The sequence below is a fragment of the Elephantulus edwardii genome, unplaced genomic scaffold (assembly GCF_000299155.1).
Source record: "Elephantulus edwardii isolate Elephantulus edwardi_28Jun2011 unplaced genomic scaffold, EleEdw1.0 scaffold00005, whole genome shotgun sequence".
Lineage (NCBI taxonomy): Eukaryota > Metazoa > Chordata > Mammalia > Macroscelidea > Macroscelididae > Elephantulus > Elephantulus edwardii.
Genome location: NW_006399755.1, coordinates 25066785 through 25077690, shown reverse-complemented (window position 1 = coordinate 25077690; position 10906 = coordinate 25066785).

Here is a 10906-nt window from a genome sequence, read left to right as displayed (position 1 = left end):
TTAGGTGCCATTGAGTTGCTATAACTCCAAGCAATCCTATGGACAACTCCTGCACCACCATATCTGATACAACATGCTTTTCAACATCCTCAGAATAAATTGTGATAGCTTCTCCATAAAAACAGATCTATGAAAAAAGGCAAACAGTACATTTTATAAGCTGAGCATCTCAGAGACGTCGGTGCATCTTTTATTAATAACATTTATTTTTAAACAATAAAATAAGCATATTGGTTAAAATGTGAATTAAGATGGGCTTACGTCTGATTCCAACACGAATTCACCTACCTAGTTATGAGCATTTCATGTCTCAACTCGTGTTTTCTCACTTATAGGTGATGATAGTTTTCTCACCATAGGGATGATGATGAAATGCATGATAGAACCACTTTTTAGGACTATGATGAGAGTTAGTTAGCATAATAAAGTAAAAAGTAGTTAGTATGAATCTTGGCACTATAATGATAAGTATGAGCATTGTTATTTCTTTGTAGTCAATAAAAATCTGGTTACTATTTTCAGGTTAAGCTTTTTCTTGTATATTTGATTATTTTCTATGTTGTTGTTGTTATGTGCCATCGAGTCGATACATTATTTTTTAAAAAAAGCTGTTAATTTTATTCATTGTTAAGTTTCAGCCAATAAGCACAGCCTGATTTTTGCTGTCTTTCAACAGAAACTGAAATTCTTTGCTGTTTGTGTTATCTGTAAATTTTAGACATATTCTCATTATTTTTACCCATGTCATTGCTAAAAGAGGTTTAATAGAGAAATCCATTTTTGTTCTCATTTGTGGCCACTAGTGCCAGAGATATAGGATTGTTCAGGATTGTCACCTATGCCTCTTTGCGTGTATCATCACGTTATATCCTCTAGAGATCCTTTGAGTTTTAAGCGGACTCTGACATATAATTCTGCACAGCTCTTGATACTGACAGAAGTTAATCTATTAACCAACTTCTTAAATAGAAACCAGGACACTTGGGGATAAGGCCTAGCTTTTCCATCAATATATATAGGCTTTCTGTCCCATCATTTCTGTACTTTTAAAGCCGAGCAAATATTTGCTCTCTTCTTCTTTTAAGTGGTATAAGGGAAAGATTAATAAAATACAACCCTAAAAAGAACTTTGTGTCTTACAAAACAGTAGTATAACACAAAACTCTTTTGTCTAGCCTCTATCCAACTAATTACACTTCTAAATATTAGGAGGAGAAGTCTCTGAAAAGTCAATGTGAATGACTAAAAATTCATGTACCTATCTCATCTGTTTTACTCAGACCTATAGCAGGAGTGGCGTCCAATTCCTAAACAACATGCCTGTGGAAACTATATGAACTTTGACAAATGACAATAGCTAAACAAAGGCTTCAGATGTTTTGTTCATAGGGTCGTTATGAGTCATTCTTGACTCAATGGCAATCAACACAACATACCTACCATACTCATTAAAGACATAAGTCTACCAAAATAACCTTGGTCCTTTTATTTTATAGTCCACCTCTAAGGAGAGGAAAGAATTTTGTTGTTGCTAGGTCCTGTTGAGTTGAATAAAACTCATGGTAATATTATGAACAACAGATCTAAACCTTGCCCTATTCTGCAGCATCATCACAATCTCTGTCTGTTATAGTCACTATAGCAATCTATCTTGTTGAAGGTCTTCCTCTCTTTCTCAGACCTTTATTTTTCACAACATGGTCCAAAGACTTATCTCTTGTGATAACATGACCAAAAATATATGAGCTGAAGTTTCACCATCCTTGCCCCTAGTAACTACCCTGGTTGATGTAATCAAAGATAGATTTGTTTGTTCTGTTGGCATTCATGGAATACAATACTATTTCTCCAATATCACAATTGAAAGGCATAGATTCTTTTTCTGTCATCCTTATTCATTGTACAACTTTCTGCATAGGAAAGAACTGAAACAACAATGGCTTGAATCAGACACACCTCAGTCTTCAAACTTGCATCCTTGTTCTTTAGAATTTTGGACAGATTCTTGATAGCAGTTTTTCCCAGGGTAGCACATCTTTGATTTCTTGACTGCTTTTATCATGAAAATTGATTGTGGATCTACCATGATGTTGCATATTGGTCCAGTGGCGAGAATTTTTGTTTTCTTCATGTTGATATATAATACATATTGAAGACTGTAGTTTTAAAAATCTATTTCAGCAAGTGCTTTAAGTCTGCTTTACATTCAGCAAGCAAGGTTGGATCATCTAGATAATGCAGGTTGCTGATGGTCTTTCTTCAATCCTAATGCCACTTTCATCTTCAAGTAGTCTGATTTCTAGAATGATTTGTTTAGCATACAGAATGAATAGATATGGAGAAAAAATACAACCATGATACACACCTTTCCTTTTATTAAACCACCAGTTTTCCCTTGTTACGTTAACAGCCTCTTGTATGCATAAGTTTTGCATGAGCATAATTAAGTTTTCTGGGATTCCCATTCATCTCAAGAGGAAGGGATGGAGGAAATGTCACTTTATTATTATAGACTGAATTGTGTCCCCTAAAATAGGTATTGAAGTTCTAGTATTTTCTGTTAAGTATGTTATACTGAGTAGGAGGAGTTATAAATGGAATTACTCCTGAGTTCCAAAAAAGCAGAGCAGACACAGAGACATACTCTGGGGAACAAATGACACTAAGAAATATGAAGGTTTAACAGCATATACTAGAAACTAGGGAAGTAGCTTGCAGAAGACAAAGCTGGGATCTTGATTTGGTCATACAGCTTCCAGGACTGGGAGAAAATAAATTCCTATTTTTTAAAGCTACTCGTTGGTTATTTTTCTGTTACAGAAGCACTAGCAAATCAAGACACTAGCAATAGTGAAAGTAGCAAGAAACATATGCTCATCTTAAATAATTATAAGATTATTATAAGAGACAGAGAATATAAAATTAGAAACTCAGAAAGTATGGAAGTCACAGACCATTGTCAGGGAAAGTATCTTTGAACAACTGAGTAACTTCCAAGAACATCACTTAAATATAGCCTGCTGCTGTTAATTAATGTTCTAAATGTAGCCCTTGGTAGATGTTATGTAGATTTTCCTATGGAAAACGACTCTTTTCAAGTTGTAGTCTTAAAATGCATCTTAAGTGTCCTCTCCACCGCAGGACAAGATGGAGCTTGTGAAACAAGCCATGTTAGTCACCTTCTTGCAAGAATTGGAGGTTGAACAGAGAAATACAAAGCTGTTGGAATTGATATTTCCCAAATAGATACTTCATTTTTCTATATCAACACTTACATATATAACACATATACAACACTATGTAATTCCTGACCTTTATAAGCTTGGTTGTAAAATTAATATACACTTACATATATAACACATATACAACACTATGTAATTCCTGACCTTTATAAGCTTGGTTGTAAAATTAATATTCATTTATTTCCTACTATTTTAGTTCCAATAAATGCTTTATTTGCTTGCTTAAGTTAGATTATTATTGTTGTGTACCATAGTCAGAACTGACCTTTAGCTAATTCTCCAGCATTTTGGTCTTTTTTAAAACTTTATTTTACATTGGTTTACTTACAAATTCCATATCCATTTTTTTTCACACTATATCTTTCCTATTTCCTTAACCCACCCCTCTCTCCACCCATAAATTTGTGCGTCCCTATGATTAAATCTCCCCATCCATACTCATCCATGTGCTCTCCTCCTCTCAAACTTAGATCTTCATACAAAATTCATTTGTTATTTATTTCTACAATAATGGTATTATACAGTATTTGTCCTTATGGGGCTAAGTTCACTTAGCATAGTGCTCTCCAGCCCCTCCCAAGTTAGGTAGTGATTTTAAAAATTGTTCCCATGTAGGCCCTGTTTGCAAGGAAAATGCTTTCCATATTTCTCCATTGAGAATGATATTGATTCTTGGTTTTGTATATATACTTTTCACCATGTTGAGAAATTCTTTATATCCCAATTTTGCTAAGTGTCATACCCAGTGTTCTGGGTTTGTGGGTCGCAGAAGGCAGAGACTCACGAGAGATGATGGAAAGCGAAGGGTCACAGCTCCATCAGGCTGGCAGCACCAGATTAGAGTTGTACCTTGTATTTATTGTAAAGCTACAGTTACTAAAAATAGCACAAAGGGAGGCATATGCTGAAGGGCAAGTACACATTTTTTAGGGTGCTAACGTGCACATACACAGTTTTTAGGTTACAAAGAAACAGAAAATATTTTGACTGGAGCAAGGTATTTTAAACTACCCGAGACTGTGTTCTCTCAGTATATTTTGACTCATGAATGCAATGGTTAAGTAAGTCTGATAAAACACTGTTGACTCTAAGTTTTCCAGGGGATGTTCTTAGAAACATTCCATAGCCTTCAGAACTTTTCTCAGAATGCTTAACTCTTTAGGGATAAATAGATTAGATATCAGAGAATACTGACAAAGAGCAATTCCTGGAACAATGTCAGACTGTGTGCAGTCCCGACACTCTTAAGGGTCCATTGCGTGCAAAGGCCTCAGAGTTCCTGGAACATTTCCTTGTACAGCAGACTCCTCAATATTCCTATTAACCCTTCAGGGAGTCTTCATTTCCCCCTTTTCTTTTGTGAGTATGTAGAAGCATCAAAGAGAACATAGCAGTTCTATGGTCTTCTATGGCTTTCCCTCCTTCCATGCCTACTGAAGACTGAGCAAAGAAACACAAAAAGCACAATCATCGATACAAAGCTACCAGCTGTACCACCACCAAGAGACTTCACACAAACAACAGGATTCATTTTTTGGATTCCATATGCCATGCTTTGTACTAAGCTTAATCCACTCAACCTATGTAACTGCGGTTGATAAGTTTCAATTATCTGTTTCTGCAAGTTCAAATTTCTTGAGATACATATGTCCCTTAAGTAAATGCTTACAAATTATTTCTCAACCGAAACTAGATTCATTATATGACAAAGGGGTTACACAAAAAGTGAACATGTTCCAGTAACATTTCAATTGCATTTGAGTCCCCAGTCCAACTAATTGGTTGCCCAACAACACCATGGCTTGCTGAAGACTGACCACTTCTGCTGCCAGCTGAGAGTTTGTTTATCTGATGCTGAGATGTGCCCAGTACCTTCAAATGTCCTACACAAAATCAGTTGTCTATATAGTCTGATGATGGGCTTCACCAGCAATGGCAGCTGTACTGATAATAACAATTATTCCTAATATTAAAGCTATGATCACCCCAATCATTCTCTTGGTACTTGTGAGTCCTTTACCAATAGTTTGAAGTAGCTGATGAACAAACATCATGGCTGGAGTGTCTTGCCACTGACGATGCATTTTCACTGGATTTGAGACTCCAGTTCGAGCTTTAATGATATAAATATTTCTTTCTTTGGATCAAGACCAAGATAATGTTTAGGACAAGTAAATATGTGGCATTTATTGCAAAATATAAGACCTTTTTCTTGGGACTAGATAATGGGGCCTTTTAATAACAGAGAAGGCAATTGAACACAAGCTTGCATATTATGAGACATTTCTATGAAAAATAATTTCACTCATGGTCTTGGTTGCATCCATTTCATTTATGATCTTAGTCACATACATCTAACACTGTGATATCTCAGTTTCCTCTTTCTCTTTTCCCCACTGAGTTTCATTTAGCAATTTACCTTTACATCTACACCCTGAGATTTAATATAAACAGAAATCATTCCATCTCTGAAATTCCAAACATCCTCTACCCTTCAATTCTCACATTTTTTACACCTTATATTTCTTTTCAGTCAACTATCTTCTTCCAGTCTAGCTCTCACAGTGCTTGCTCTCTACCTTTTTTGCCTATTTGACTTTGTGTAAAACTTCATCAGTTTTAACCAGAATGCCCTCACTTTGTGAGCAAATTATTGACCTTAAGCTTTATCCTTTTCATCAGAATTCTTCATAAACAACCCACATGTTACATTCACTTACTTTTATTCACTCCCTGTATTTCTTTCAGAAGAAGCACCACTCTTACTGTCTTTCTACTTAGTCACTTCTTTGCAAATACTTTTCGATGCCTTTTACAACTGCTTCACCAGGTCTGACAAAGATTCATATTTTCCTAGGGACTGAACAAGACTGCTCCCTGGCTTTGTTATGTGTCAAATTTTTACAAATCAGAGGCTTCTGAATATTTACATTAGTCTATAGGGATCTAAACAATACACACAGGTTTAGCCAGAGTGTTCAGGACTGCAGTGTACGGGGGCTCTAAATTTCTGGGGTGGTGCCTGAACACTAGGACAAAGTCATCTGGCAAGAATGGGTGCAGGGGCACATCTGGTGATGCCTCTGGTGGACAATGAGTGGCCTGGATTTGGGACCGAACCTCATTCTGTACATGCTGGAATGTCTGTAAAGACTGTCTTGAGCTTTGAAAGGTCTGTCAGGGCCACTGCTTCACCCAGATACGCTGAGTTTCTGCAATCTCATCAAATGTTCTTCTCTGTCCAGGTTTTATATCTTATCTTTATGTTTTTATTTGGTACCCAAAGATTTTAATTTCCTGTAGAAATATAAGCAAAACTCCATCCCCATTTTAGAACAAAGTCAGGATTCCACTTACTTGTCATGATGTCTTTATAAAACACTGGCTGCTGCATGGAGTCATACTCTCTTTTTTGTAATGAACTCTAGTACTTTTCTGCTGGATTATATTCTTCATTGTTTTTTTGTAAAAAATTGAGAGTAAATAAAGGTCTATATAACTGTTGTCTTGTAGAATCCCATATTCCAACTTTAAAAAAAATACATCTTTGAGTGTCTTATTAGAATGTTTTATAATAGCCTGATAAGTAGAATTGTATGGAATGCTAGTAGGGTGTAATATATGATATACAAAGAAAAAAGGTTCTATTTTAGAGGATAAGTAAGCAGGACTATTATTAGTTTTTATTTGTTTTGGAATGCCTATAATTGCAAAACATTCTAGTAAGTGAGTAATGATTGAATCTGCCTTTCTGGAAGATTGGGTGGTAGCCCAACAGAAAGAGGAAAAAGAATTAGTAGAATGATGGACATATTTTAATTTCTTAAATTTGGGAACAATAGTGATATCCATTTGCTAAATTTTGTTGAGCTGTTTTCCTTTGGGATTTACTCCAGTTGGTAAGGCAGTTGTGATAATCAAGTTACAGGTTTGACAAGTTATAATAATGTAACGAGCCTGTTCTCAAGTAATATTGTGAGATAATTTCAAACTTTTTGTATTGGTATGATGTAATGAGTGCTCTTCTTGAGCAAAGAATAATAATTGGTTAATAATTTAATAATAACTGGTTAATAATTTATCAGTGGTATTATTCCCAGTAGCGACTGGCCTTGGCAGACTGAAATGAGCACAAATATGGGATATATATATATATATATATATATATATATATAATAAATTCTTGTTGATGAATTAAAACTTGTAACATAGTAAACAACATACCAATATTAGTATCTTGAAAAGGAATATATACTATTTCTGTATATTTTTTACAGTAAACTCAACATATTGTTAATCAACAATGTAGCTACATTCAAAAGAAATTTTTCTTTTGCAATATTATAAAAATAGCATATAATTCAGCCAGTTGAATTTTAACTGTTATCTTTATTATTAATATAACTTGCATAACCTATCTTACTTGCATTTGTATAATAAGTATCTGAAAAGGTAAAGTTCTAGTTGGTAGTATTCAATTAGTCTGTTTACTTGATTTCTTTTATATTACAAACACTGGAGAGTTTTAAGGACTAGCTATTCTCTGCTACTAATTGCTCCTAAATCAATTAGGTTAAATCTTATAATTTCTTTCTTGTTAGAAGCTCCAGTTCTATCCTGTGCCTGTTCTTATAATGAACATGATACTTATCCTTGGGAGAAGCTGCTTTTTTTCTCTTAGCACTCTAGAAAGTCTAACTTTTTAGATTTTACAGGTAATCAGTGGAGGACAGTTGACTTCTGTGACACATCCTTTCATAACTTTTATTTTTTACATTTACTCTGGGAACAAAGTTGCATTTTCTTTCTTATTTGGTTCTAAACTTCAAAGTCACTTTATCTATGCAGCTGTGAAAGACTGGTTGTGTGTTTATCTTTAGTATTCAGGACTACCAAAGGTAAACAGGCTAGTCAGCTATATGACTGCCAAAAGCAGTTTATTTCAAATATTTTTAGTAATTTAGAATTTTTTTCCCATTATGGCAAAGAGGAGGTAAAATTATCTCTCTATGCAGATGATGTGATAGTATACTTAGAAAATCCGAAAGACTCAGCAACAAGAAAACCACTGGACATAGTTGACCAATTCAGCAAAGTGGCAGGATACAAGATCTACAGACAAAAATCAATTGGATTTCTCTACAGTAACAAAGAGAATACAAAACTGGAGCTGAGAAAAAAAATACACTTCACAATAACTAATCACAAGATTAAATACTTAGGAGGAAATCTAACCAGAAGCACAAAGGATCTATTCAAAGAAAATTACAAAACAGTATTACAAGAAACAAAAAGAAAAAAAAAAAGACCTGTAGAGGTGGAAGAATATCCCTTGCTCATGGATAGAAAGACTCATTATTGTGAAAATGACAATACTACCAAAGGCAATTTACACGTTCAATTCAATACCAATACAAATACCAATTCCACTCTTCAATGAGATGGAAAAAGGCAATCTCTAATTTCATTTGGAAGGGAAAGAGGCTCAGAATAATCAAAGCCCTCCTTAAAAAGAGAAACAAGGTAGGAGGTGATACTGGTACCATGATAGACACATAAATCAATGGAATAGAATTGAAAATGCAGAAATCAGCCCATCAACTGATTTTTGACAAGGAGATGAAATCAGTTAAGTGGTAAAACAACAGTCTTTTAAACAAATGGTGTTGGCAAAGTTGGAAAACTATCTGCAGAAAACTCAAGCAAGATCCACACCTAATTTTATACACAAAAACCAATTTAAAATGGATTATGGACCTGGGACTAAAACCAAGGACTATAAACTTCATTAAAGAAAAGCTTGGAAGAACCCTAGAAGTCCTAATCCACAACATAAATAGTCTTCCAAGCATCCTGAAAAACCTATAACCAGGAGAGAAGAAAATAGATGAAAGGGACCTCCTAAGAATCAAATCCCTATGCACATCCCAAAACTTCTCCAACAGGGTAAAAAGGGAAGCCACAGATTGGGAAAAAGTATTTGGCAATGACATGTCAGACAAGGGACTTATATTTAGAATATATAAAATACTCGAGCACCACAACAAGATAAAAATAAATAACCCAGTTGAAAAATGGGCACAGGATATGAACAGACACTTCACCAAAGAAGACATTCAGATGGCAAACAAACACATGAATAAATGTTCAAAAACCCTAGCTCTAAGAGAGATGCAAATCAAAACAACTATGAAATATCATCTCACCCACTAAGAATAGCAAAATTTAACAGAAAAGCAAATATTAAATGCTGGCAAGTTTGTGAAGAAACTGGAACCTTTATTCACTGTTGGTGGGAGTATAAAATGGTGCAATCACTAAGGAAGGCTGTATGGCATTCTCTTAAAAAGTTGCAAATAAAAATACCATTTGACCCAGCAATTCCATTACTGGGAATATACCCTAAGGAAGCCATAACTGCCACCCAGGCAGATATAATAGAATTATCTGTGTTTTCTCTTTTTCCCCCTTTTGTTACGTTTGTCAATTTTATTGACCCTTTTGAAAAGCCAGCTCCTCATCTTATTGATGGTTTAAATTGTTTTTCTGTTTTCTATCTCATTGATTTCAGCTCTTGTCCTTATAATTTCTTTTCTTCCAGAGGCTGTAGGATTAGATTGTTGTTTTTCTGTTTGATGAAGTTTTTGAGTTACAGCATTGATTTTTTATTCTTTCTTTCTTTTTCATGTGTGTGTCTATTGCTATGAACTGCCCCCTGAGCACTTCCTTAGGTGCATTCCAGAGCTTTTGTTATGCTGTATTTTAATTTTCATTTGTTTCAAGGAACTCCCCCCCCCCACACACACAATTCTTTATTTCTTTTACAATTCACTTGTGCACTAGCAAAGAGCTATCCAGTTTCCACATGGGTGGTTTTGTAAACTTTACACTCCTGTGGTTAATTTCTAGTCTTATGGTATTCTCCTCTGAGAAGATACTTTGTATTATTTTAATGTTTTTTTATTTGTTGAGGCTTGCTTTGTTCCCTAAAATGTGATTGATTCTGGAGAATGTACTATTACACTTAAGAAAGTTAATTGAGTTTTAGTTGGATGCAGTACCCTGAATACATCCATAAGGTCCAATTGGCTGATTGTATAGTTTAGATATTCTGCATCTTTGTTAAGTTTCTTTGGGGTTGAACTATACTTTGGTGATAGTAGTACGTTGAAGTCTCCTGCCACTACTGTGGTTCTATCTATTTCTTCTTCAATTCTGTTAAACATTGTTTTATGTACTTTGCAGGTCTATCATTTGGTGCATAAATGTTGACCAAAGTTAAGTCTTCTTGATCTATTGCGCCTTTAATCAGTATGTAATGCCCTTCCTTATCTCTTATGGTGGTTGTCATTCTAAAGTCCATTTTATCAGAGATTAGTATTGCCACTCCTGCTTTTTTGTGGTTGCCATTTGCTTGGTATATTTTTTTCCCTGCCTTTAATTTTGAGTTTGTATTTCTCTTAATTTTCTTCATTGTGTCTCTTGCAGACAATGTATTGATAGGCTTTGTCTTTTTATCCATTCTGCTATTCTTTTTTTCTTAATTTGCATTTATTCCACTTTTATTTTTTAATTTTACTTATTTTATTATTCCATTTATTATGGTCAGGCCAGGATTTTGTTGGCATTTTGTTGTTTCTTTTCCTGCTGTTTCTTGTTATTAT